Raw genomic sequence first — 12608 nt, 5'->3', positions numbered from 1 at the left:
AGCATGATATATCCTTCTCCACTCCTTTACTTTTAATCTATGTGTGTCTTTTTATCTAAAGGGGGCTTCTTTCTCTAAACAACATATAGGTGGGATTTGCTTTTTGTTTCATGCTGACAATCTTTGCCTTTTAACTGGTGTTTTTAGACTATTGATATTCAAAGTAATTATTGATGTGATTGGATTAATATCTGCCATATTTGTTACAGTTTTCTATTTGCTGATTTTTTTTAAAAATTATTTTTGCTTTATACTCTTTTTCCACCTTTTGCAACTTTTAGGTTAATTAGCTTGATTGGTGGAATCATTTCACAATGTAAATGTATATCAAAACATCACATTTCACACCTTATATATATGTAATGTTCATTTTTCATTCATACCTCAATAAAACTGTAAAAAAATGAGTTGAGCATTTTATGTGATTCCATTTTCTATCCTTTCTTGTTATATCTATTCTTTTTAAAAATTTCTTTTCAGTGGTTGCCCTAGTGTTGCAATATACATTTACAACTAATTCAAGTTCACCTCGCAATAATACTATATAACGTTACAGATAGCGCAAGGAAGCTTTTAATCACAAAATATTTCTAATTTCTCCCTCCTGTACCTAGTGTAATTTCTATTATTCATTTCACTTATACATAGGCCATACTCATCAAATACATTGTTGTAATTATTGTTTTGAACAAACTGATATCCATTAGATCAATTATGAATGAGAAAAAAACAAGTTTTCTTTTACTTTCATCTATTCTTTCTCTAATGCTCTTCTCTTTATATGGATTCCATATCATTTTCCTGCTTTTTGAAGAACTTCTTTTATTTCTTGTAAGGTATATCTACTGGCAACAAATTTCCTCAATTTTTGTTTATCTGAGAAAGTCTTTATTTGTCCTTCACTTTTGAAGGATAATTTTGCAGGATAGAGAATTCCTCTATTTTTTTCCTCTTAACAGTTTAAATATTTCACTCCCCTCTTCTTTGTATGGTTTCTGAGGAATTATCAGATGTAACTCTTTATCTTTGCTCTTCTACAGGTAGGTTGCTTTTCCTCTGGCTTCTTTCAAAATTTTTCTTTATTTTTATCTTTGATTTACTGCAGTTTGAATATCATGTGATGATGTGTGGTTTTTTTGGACGCCAGCAAGCAATTCTCCAATTCTCAGCAGTGACTGGGTGTCCTACAAATTTAACTCAGTTCTGACACTGTCTACTTGGAAAATGCATCAGATCTCCCAGGTTAAAGTCTCAGTACCACAAAACCGCATCTACTTCACATGTCAATCACTAGTCCTAGGTTGCTACCTGAACTTCTGACCTAGAGGCTACAAAGGTCACAAGTGATTCTCAGTCCCACACTCCCTCCTTAAACTGGACAAGATGGCTATATAGGACTGGAATTATATGGGACTGGAATTGTTTATTTCCCTTATCCCACATGGAAGGATAGAGAAAGCTAGGGTTGGGTATTTCACTTCTCCCAGGTCAGCTGGGCTCTGATAAATTTCCAATAAATTAGGCTCTGATAATTTAGTTTCTCCTGAGGGCAGGCAGGCCTTGTTAAAAAGAACAGAATGCTCTGGTGTATGTCAAATGATTACTTTTCCCTCCCTGTGCTGGAAGCCCAAAGGGATTTTTGTCTAATCTACTGTGAGAGTCTGGTAGAACTACTGGAGGTAAAATTTACAAAAATGTAGAGTTTTTAACTCTCAGACTTTTCCAAAATGAGCCTCCAGATATTTCTTAATTACAGTTCAGATTTTCCTACCCTGGTACTGGTTCCCATGGAGGTTTCTGCTCCAGTAAGTTCTGATTCTCTGTATTGACCTGTCTCTCCAACTAGAGGGGCAGCAGTTTGCCCTGTGGTCTCACTTCTCTGGCAGATCTAAGAAGATTTATTAATTTTTCAGCTTTAATATGTTGTTAGGATGGAATGACAACTTCCAAGCTCCTCACATGCCAGACAGAAAACTGGAACTTTATTATTTCTTCAAATATTCTTTCTGTCCCTTTCTATTCTCTCTTTCTGAGACTCCTATCATATGTATGCCTTCATAATTGATGATGTTCCACAGGTTTCTTAGGCACTGCTCATTTTTCTTAACTATTTTTTCTTTCTGTTCCTCAGACTATATAATCTCAAATGACCTATCTTCAGGTTTATTGAGTCTATCTTCTGCCTGCTCAGATCTCTTTTGAATCCCTCTAGTGTATTTTTATTTCTATTATTGTACTTTTCAACCTCAGAATTTCAGTTTGGTTCATTTCAATAATTTCTATATGTTGGTTGATATTTTCTATTTGGGGAGACACAATTCTCACTGTTTCCTCTAGTTCTTTGTACATGGTTTCCCTTTTCTTTTTGATAATATTTAAATAGTTGATTTAAGGTCTTTGTCTAGTAAGTCCAATGTATGAGCTTCCTCCTATACAGTTTTTATTTTCTTTTTTTCCCCATACTTCCTTTTTTCATTGTATACATCATTATTTTTAAAAAAAAAAAACTAGACATTTTGAATATTATAATGTGTCAACTTTGAAATCAGATTCTTCCCCCATTCATGGTTTGTTTTTGCTTCCTGTTGTGGTGTCTTTCTGTTTGCTTCATTAATTTTCTGAACTAACTTTTTAAGATGTGTGTTCTTTGTCACCAGTGACTACTGACATCTCTGTTCAATTAGTTTACTGGTCAGCTAGTGATGTGACAGACATTTTCTTAATAACTGGAATAAAAAATATAAATCACCTCCATTCTTTGTAGATGGGCTCTGTGTTTGTGTTCAAGCATGCCTTCTACAATTAGTTGGGCAGTTTACAACTTTGCCTATACTTCTGACTGCACAGAGCCTAAATGTAAGCCTGAGGTGAGAGATTAGGGCCTTTCAGGTATACTTTTTTAGCATTACCTAGTCCTGGGCATTCATATGATCTTCTGGATTCCCAGGAATATGTGGTAGCTTTTCAAAGCTCCTTTTCCTCAAAGCATCTCACTCCTTAACCTTTCTTCCCATGCTTTTTGGTCTGTCTATTATTTGTTCCAACTGTTATCCCTTGTCTTAGGCATCAGCGGATTATACACTTATCTTTAAATATTTTTGACAAATACTCCCCTAGAAATGCCACCTCCCTGGAAGAGTTTAGAGTTTGGAGAAATAAAAGGAGTCCTTTGAACCCATCCTTCAGGGAGCCACCAGATAGGCCAAAACAACTGCAGTTTCCCGAGAACAGGTCCTTTCTGCCCTCTCCAGCATGAGGAACCTATATCTGAGAGGCTGGCTCTCCTCCTTAAGGCCAATACTCACTGGGGGAACCAGGTATGAGGTAAGTAAAAATTCTACAAAGTTCTCTGATCAAGATTCAGCTCCCTTTTTTGATGAAGTAGTTTTCTTGGTTGTTGTAAAACTATGATTAATTTTTAGAGTTTTAATATTGTTGATTCTGACAGTTTTTGCCAATTTACTAGATGTTTTTGTTTCAGAGTAGTTTTCTGGAGTTCTCTATCCCACCATTTTCACTGACTTCATTCCATTCTCTTATTTTTAAGGAGAAACAACCTTAACTTCTATGACTGTGAAGCATTTTATAATATATATGTTATTTTCCTCCACATGTTTGAAGTGAGAATGCTGAAAGGCTTGTATATAGCTGGCTCAAGAAAAAAAAAGTTGCTGAATATAACTGGTTATATAACAGGATTTTAAATAACTTAATAGTAAAGACTTCCATGATTGCTTTTTAGTTTTCTCTGCATTCTTTTTGGTCTCATTGAATTAACTCTTTAAAAGACAAAAATTATTTAAAAACAAATATTTTCTTCAACAATAATGTTTAAATCATATATCACTTTTTAAGTACATTTTTATAGGATCATAAATTGTTTTCTGTAATTATTTTTTCTATCACTTAACATTCCTGACTTAGTAAGGTGTCTTTTTTCTTTTCATACAGAAAAGAAACAATATAAATGCATAGCTAAGTGGTTTGGAAAACGTCACACAGAATTAGTCATGACATTAATATTATAAATTTTATCCACAATTACATAACCTAAAGAATGATGAAATTATTGATATTCCTTGGAAATCTATGAATACACCTACAATGTGACCATGGACAGGTTATGCAAATAAAGTAACCTATCCACAATGTCACTCATGTATAATTATAAGAAAATAAAATACTTTAAAATATTGATTTCAAAAAATGGAAATGTATAAACTATTTTGGCAGGTAGAGCTTATGCATGCATGTCAGATAGTAAAACAGCAATACCCATTTTTACAAAGAATGCATATAGTGAATACTGACAGGAGGCCCATGAGAATTAATATGTACAATTGCTTTCACTGCAGGAAAAATAGTTTGTGAAAATTGAAATTTAAACCAAAATGCTAAAATACCGTGCAGGTCCAAGCCACCTGCTATCCATGAATACACTACTGATTGTAAGGCAATATTTTGAAATTCAAAAGTTTGGCAGGTAAATATTGCAGGGATAGTGTACATTATAGCAAGATTCAAAAAAAGAAACTAAATGTGAAAATTAAATGTGACTACTTCATGAAATGGTCCAATAGAGTATAAAATTTCTTCTTGAGAAACAAAGAATGTTTTTGGATCAATGCATAAAACAGAAACTAAAATTTCCTCCTCTGCCTGCCACTCATATGATCATACTTATTAAGTAGTCTTTCAAATTCTCAAGATATTCTTTTTTTTTTAGTTGCAAATGGGGAGTCATTCATTTTGTAAATAAGAGATCTTCATTTTTTGATTTGAACTTTGTCTAGCGGAAATTCTTTTGAGAGTTGAGGGGATGGGGATTCTTTAATTGCAGCAAACTAAACTTCTTAACTCAACAAAATATTTAAAATAATATGTCACACCATTCTTTACAAAATAGAAGTATTGCATTGTATAAGTTATGCATTATGTAACTAATTATTTTTGTCAGAACACACCATAGAGTACAAATTTTATTTATGTAGATTAAAATAATTATACTCACCTGTAACTGAGTTAAACTTTCAATCTGATTATTTAGTCTGAAAGTACAAGCATTAAATGGCTAAAATAGTAAAGGAAAGGGTGAGTTATGGTCTTTCATGTTGTGCTGACTTCGCTAGGACATCGCAAAAATAACAGAAATATCACAAATTAGAATTCCATTAAATTATTTTGAATAATAATTGATAACGGCCCTAATAGACCTTAATATGCTGATACTTAGTTTGAACAATCAAAGGATATTAAATGATATAAATTCTCCTTTGAAAGATATCTGCATTCTGAGTATTCCATTCAGCATTAAGCACATTACCAATATGTGTTTGAAAATAGGCAAATCAATTGATTAATAGCATTACACATTAAATTATAATTGACATTATTATATTGAATCACATTCTCTTGGAAATGAGTTATTTCTGTATGACATTTATGTTAATTTTTTAAACTAGAATATCAACTTAATCATCTCATCACATCCTTCCAAGTCAGATAACAGAAAAAATACTGTGTAGAGCAAATGGGTAACTTTAAATTTTCACAATAGAGATCCATAGAATGTGAGAAGTGAAAGGGACCATAAAGGTACTAAAAAGGTAGATTTCAAATCCCCTCTTTGACTTGTGTTCTACAAAATAAGGCAGTATGGGTAAAGACAAAAAGCCATTCAAAACATTTTAATTGACTGTACTCCAATAAAAAAAAAGTTAAGGGAAAAAATCACTTACAAATAATAACTCTAGACCGTGAGGTCAGTGTTCAGGTTACAAAATTGAAGTTAAACACCTTCTCAATGTGAGATAAAAGTAAAGGCTATTTATATCAATTCCAATTCTTGGTTTAAAGAAGCTAGTTCTGAAATGCCAAAGAAGTTTCTACTGATGGACGTTATTTTGCTCTTTTAAAGTGAAAGGTAGCAGACTTGCCACCCCAAAATATGTCTCTTTGGCATAAGGATTATTTTGAGTTGATTATTTTTAAGAGTTGCAAACACAGGAGAAACTCTGTAAACCAAGTAGAAGTTACTCTTTCATAAGAAACATTTATTTATAAGGGTAATCTCTGTTTGTAAGGGTGTCTCCCTCTCTATACAAGGAAGAAGAGGATAACTTTAAATCTCTAGAAACTCCTATCAAGGGAGAAGACAACAACTTACATCTGCATAACAACCTTGCCCTTGTATACTGTGTTTTGCCTGGTAACCTCCCATAACTGGCCTCCCCCCACCACATCTTTAGTCTCTAGTTGGAGATGGATTTAAGGTGATGCCTCAGGCCATATCTGGGAGTTACTCAGTTTTCCTATCTCCCACATATACAGGAGGTATACATGTTAAATTTCTGTGTGTTTCTTTCCTTTTAATCTATCTTTTTACTCTAGGGAGGGTCTCAGCCTAGAATCTAGAAGGGTAGAGGAAAAATTATTTTTCCTCCCCTACAAAAGTATATTTGTTTAAAACACACATTTCTTCAGATAATTCATTTTGCTCATTTTGTTTTACTGTTTTCAAATTTTATTACTGTTACTGAAAATAATAATTACTAATTACTCTCTAAAATGCCCAGGTGATTAAATAGACATCTGTGACATCTAAAATACTAAATACTAAATTGAGACATTAAAATCCAAAAAGTGCAAAAAATAGACATATAAACTGCTTTGTCCAAACTTTGGCAATTGAAAGACTGAACTAAGATGTAGGCTATCAAAATTTCAAGATTTTTTTTTTTGACTATCAAAAAGAAAAGAACAAATAAAGCTAACTAAAAGTATGAATTTTCATAATATAGCTGATTTCTGGGATAACAATGCTAACCAAAAATTATTTAAAAAGCAAACTAAGACAGCAGTTAAACAAAGACACTATTAAAATATGAAATCAAGAGTATCACCATTAATTAACACATGAAGCATGTTGTCACAGAGCAGAAATAAAGTGTGGCCAAATATTCTGTAATGAATGTTTAAGAAAATATAGCCAAACATTCAGCTTTCTGACCAAAGACCCAAGACAGAGATATAATAAAGCAAAAGAGGCAATAAGACAACATGATCAGATGAAAATTAAGATGGCAGAACTGAAAGAATTATTAAGATACATCAAACCATCACAGAAAATAAGATGTATTTTAGAATGAACCTAAAGGACAGTTTAAGAAGCACAATAAGGAATATTAAAGATATGAATGATAAAAGAAAAACATTATAAAACAGGAACCTATGCCAACCAAAACAAGGTTCAAAAGAGACTCTTAAATAGCTGAGTGACTAATCAATTATTAACAGTGAGTGGTTTTAAACAACAAAAAATGCAATACAACATTTAAAAACATAAATTGATATTTTGAAGGTTATTATGTACTTAAGAAAAAACTGGAATATGCTTATAAGAGTTGATTTTCTAGTGTTACTAATATTCAAATATCTTTGTACTTTTGTATTTTTAGTATTATTAAATACATGGAGATAGATACATAATTTTAAATATATGCTTAAAATAGATATAAATGCTTTATTTTTAGTGGAGCTTTTCATTACATTTCTTTTTTCGCTTGGATCTCCTCTTCTCCCTCCCCTCAAATCAGTGTATGTCCCTTCTCTGCCTTCAAGATGACTGATAAAACATGGTGTGCATCCGTACATGTCCTGTATAAATACCTATGCTATATATATAAGGATAATCTTTATTTTTGTCACTGTTGAGTCTATAACAATGGCATTACACTGTATACACGTTTGCATCTAGCTTTTCTCACTCAATAATACCTCATGAGAAACATCAAACTCCATCGGTCAATTTCTAACTCATTATTTTAAATAATAATAACTAATGATATGAGTTTACCACAACTTATCCTGATATTTTCCTCATGACAGATATTTACTTTTTTCCCAATTTTTAAAATTGAAACAAATATTGCATCAATGAACTTTTGCATGCATGTGTCCTTACATGCTTTTATTTCTATGGGATGGATTACCAGGAATGGGTTTATGTATTTCTAATTTTATCATATGTTACCAAATTGCTTTCAAAAATCCTCTACTACATTAGAATTTCAGTAGCAATTATGAAAGTATCTCTTACTTTAGTCACCATCAACAATACAGATTATAGTTCTTTTTAATTTTAGCCGTTCAATGGGTAGAATGGTATTTCATTATTTCTCTATTTAGCATTTTCCTGGCTGCTGGTAAATTTGAGCCTCTTTTCCCATGTCTGTTGACTCTCTGGATTTGCATCTGTCATGTTTTTCTATTGGATTACAAGCCTTTCTCTTGTCAATTTGTAAGAGTATTTGCTATTTTATATAAATTACCTAGTTGTTATTTGCATTACTTTTTCTTTTTAGATCTACTACCCATTGATCATCTTGGCTTACATTTTGTTGTACTTAAACTTATTTTTATTTATTTATTTATCTTGTACTTAAATTAAAAAAATACTTTTATATTTTCTTTTATAGCTTTTTGGGTTTCAGTTATGATTAAAATTTCTGCCTCTGCTTTTTATATGATGTTTTCAAGATTTCCTTTTTTTTCCTCTGTGCTTAGTCTAGTTTCACTTGCTCACAGGGCACTGCATGCAGTGGCCTTGCACCTGGCACTTCAGACCAGAGTATCTAGGGCGAAACGGCTCTGCCTGATGCTTCAGCTTGGTGTATCATGTGCAAGAAATGCTGCACCTGGCACTTTGATCTGGAGTGCTGTGAGCAGCACAGCTGTGCCTCAACTACAAGAACTCTGTCCCCTCCCCACTGACAAGAACCCTATAAGGTAGCCCCATCAATGGCCTTTCAGGGAGAGTTTGTACTCTAAAGTGTGAATTTGTACCTCTCCATTCTTTGATCAAAGAATAAAGCTTTGATTTTCTCTGAACCAAACTTGGTCTTGTTCTGTTGATGTAACACCAGACAGAAGGACCCTTGTTGGGGCCTGATTTGAAAAAATGGGCAACAAATTTTAGGGGCCATGAAGGGACTGAACATGGCCTTTTTGCCTGTACCTATCCACGCCAGGCTCACCCGGCTCCAGTAGGAAGACAGCGGAGGCTTTGGGAAGTTCTCATGAGGATGACTGACTCTGATCTTTCAGTACACTCTGACGAGGTAGAACGGTGGCAGCCTTCAGCTAAATCAGAGCAACTCTGCCCAGCAACCTGATACTGAGTGTGGTGTGCACACAACATAGCCCCCAGAGTAATCTAGCCCCCCTAGTAGTCATGCTGTGGCATCACTGAGGATCAAAGACTGAAACTCATGTGTACCTGCCTGCTGCCTCCGGCTGGCCTTCCCAAGGTACCAGACGCCCAGGGACAGCGGAGACCTGTGGACAGGAGGGAGCCACGGCAGTTTTGTCTGCTATCCCACCAGTAGTGCTGTCCTCATGACCCCTACCCTAGGCAGTAGTGGCCACACTAGGGCTTTTTGCCCTCCTCACTGACCTCAGGGGTCAACAGTAGCATTCTCCATAGCCACTTTCAGTTTGGTAAAGGAAAGTGGCCAGCTCTGTGAGCCAAGGGGCAAGATCAGGAAAAGGCCCAGGTAATAAGGTCCATCTGACAAAACGGAATGAGGATGCTTAATATGGGATCAAGAAAAGGCACCAGGGACACTCAGTTGTGAAAGGGTCCCAATGCAAATGGTGACTTAACCTCTTCTGGTCAACATTAGTTTCTTTGAAGTGGGCCAGGGAGCCCTGTGAGCTGCTCACAAGACCAGAAACCCCATTATCAGGAAGCCCTGTGAGCTGCTGGTGAGAACAGGAGATACCCACTGCCTGACCTTGCCTCCCCTCCCCTGCTTGTGAGGTGAACCTTGGGTGATTTCTTATCTGGTGAGCACCCTGTGGGAATTCCTTATGCTTTTATCTCTCATCTGGTGTGAAGTCTAAAAGCTCTTCCTTTCTGGCCAAAAGGAGGAAGGAGAAGACCCCCATCTCAGACAGCTGTGCCACTCTCCAATGGACCAAGTTGGTCAGGAACTAATGTGGCTAAGCCACTCTGACCCAGAGGCAGTCCCATCTAACTTCCAGTGGGATATTTTGACTGAGGAGGGACTAACTATCTCAAGCATAGGCCATTACAAATTCAAGGGGGACTCCCAGTTATACCAGCATTCACGCTATTTGAATGCCTCCTATTTTGGTCTTTTGTGGACTTCATTAACAGTTTGGTGCTGGTTCCAAATTTCTTGAACCAGAAATCTTATTTGGGCCAAATATTTGTGTGCCAACCAATCACTCCAACTGCCCCCCTTGGTAGTTGGAAACAAATTTAAAACAGAACATCTAAAGTATAGGGAACCAAACATCCACCATACCTAAGGACAGCCCATTAGGGTGCATCCTGCAGAACTGGAAGTTTTTTGGGTTTATTCCCTGGCCCCCAAATATTTAATCTTTTTATGCAATACAGCCTGGCTCAAATACCAGCTGGGAGATGGGGAAAGCTGGCCCATCAATGGGTCTTTTCATTAGAACACTATTTTACAATTGGATCTGCTACACCAGAGACAAAAGAAATTGAATGACACTCCTTATGTCCAGTTTTTTACGACCTTATATCAGAAAATATGTCTCTAAAAGGGTTGTGGGCTCTCCTCCAGTGAGGTAGTAATCAGTCCTTGACCCTCCCTGTGAGGACCACCTTAATCTCTTCCCTAGCCCTCCCCTTACTGCTCCCTCCCTATCCCCTTCCTTTATATATCCCGGTTTGGGCCACAGGCTCACGGGCCCCCCTCCATACCAGCCCCATCACCCAGGACCCAGTCCAGCACATACATGAATTGGAAATCATTACTAGCCAGGGTCCAATAGCCCACCAGGAAGAGTACTCTCTTTGGACTTATCCAGGTACATGTCCCACTTACCACTTTTGATCTATGTAACTAGAAAAGTCATAGTAAGGGGTTGAGGGAAGACCCAGAGGGATTCCTGAATCTGAGTAGGGGAATCTTTCAGATCCATGACCCCACCTGAACTGACATCCAGAGCTTCTTCAACGTACTCCTAACAGGGGAAAAAAAGGTCACAGACTTTTTAAAAGCCCGACAGGAAGCAGATAAAGAGAATAGAACAGAAACAATGCAGGTTATGCTATTTTCAGAGCAGAGAATCAAGCAATCCCAAATAATGGACCCAATAGGGACCAGCAAGACAATGGAGAAGGAGGTAGAAGACAGAGGCTGGCCCATTATAATCCTAAAGGGAATCCAGGCTGCAGGAAGAAATCTGTCAATTGAAATATGAAAGGAAATCAATCAGGAGCCGACAGAAAACCCTTTGGCATTCCTAGCATGCCTCAGGGGATGCCTCTAAATCCACACTATAACTGACCCTGAGTAATTGCAAGGGAATGCAATCCTGAGGTTGTACTCATTTCCCAAAGTGCCCCCAACATTAGGTGTAAACTTCAGAAACTGGAAATAGAATCACATACCCCTACCTCTCACCAGGTCGAGATTGCCTACTGGGTGTTTAATAACTGAGATACAGAGGGAGAAATGTCAGAGTGTAGTAGAGAATAACCTTTGTTTTGTTGGAGGTTTACAGGGACACCATGATGTAGGCCATGGTGATGGTGATGGCGGCAAGAACAAAGAATGCCTGCAGCAAGAAGATTACAATCAACCACACCCCCTCCCTTATTCTCCTTCACCCTCCCTTACTTTTTGTATAAAAGGAGCCTGTATTCTGACTTGAGCAGGATGGTTCTCCAAGACATTAGTCTGCCATCCTCTCCGTCTGCCAGCTTTCTGAATAAAGTCGCTATTCCTTGCCCCAACACCTCGTCTCCTGATTTAGTGCCCTGTCGTGTGGCAAGCAGAACGAGTTTGGACTCGGCAACAGGAGGACAAAAAGGCCCAGAGGCAAATCCACCTACTGGCTGTTGTCCTTGAATGTCAACTTGTCAGCATAGGAACCTGGACTAACCACCTTTGGAGACACTCGACTCAGGTGAGTGACCCTGGGTCTACACCGAGGGATAACAAGCCAAAGAAACTAGGACCCAATCAGTGCACCATATGTAAACAAGAGGGACATTGTAAGAGAAAATGCCCTCGCCACCCCTGAAGGGAGATGGAAATGGCATATCCTGGCCACCACCCTCGAAGGCAGATGGTCCAAATAGGTGAAGAATGACAGGGGTAGGGGGTTCCTAAGCTGACACCCCAATGATCCCCCAAGGAGCCCTGGCCTGACATTGAACATAGGGGGAAAGCCTACCAAACTCTTAGTCGACACCACTGCCACTTACTTAGTTCTAAGCACCAGATCAGGCAACCTTAGTCACATGAGTTGTAAAATTACGAAGGTATCAGGGAAGACCCAAGAATAGGCATGCACAGAGCCATTAGAATGAAAATTGGATGAACACATGCTCACCCATTTCTTCCTATATGTCCCCGAATGATCAATACCCCTGCTAGGAAGAGATATCTTACATAAACTGGGGGCTACTACTCACCTAATGTGAGACAAATTGGAGACTGGTGTCCCCTTAGACAAAGGACCTAAGATGATTATTTTAATTACTGAGGACAAACTTCCCTGTACAGAGCAAGTTGATCTCTTTGGAGTAAATCTCAATGTCTGGG

This window comes from Camelus dromedarius, chromosome X, assembly GCF_036321535.1.
Source record: "Camelus dromedarius isolate mCamDro1 chromosome X, mCamDro1.pat, whole genome shotgun sequence".
Lineage (NCBI taxonomy): Eukaryota > Metazoa > Chordata > Mammalia > Artiodactyla > Camelidae > Camelus > Camelus dromedarius.
The sequence above is the reverse complement of the archived record's forward strand: the minus strand, read 5'-3'. Positions refer to the sequence as shown.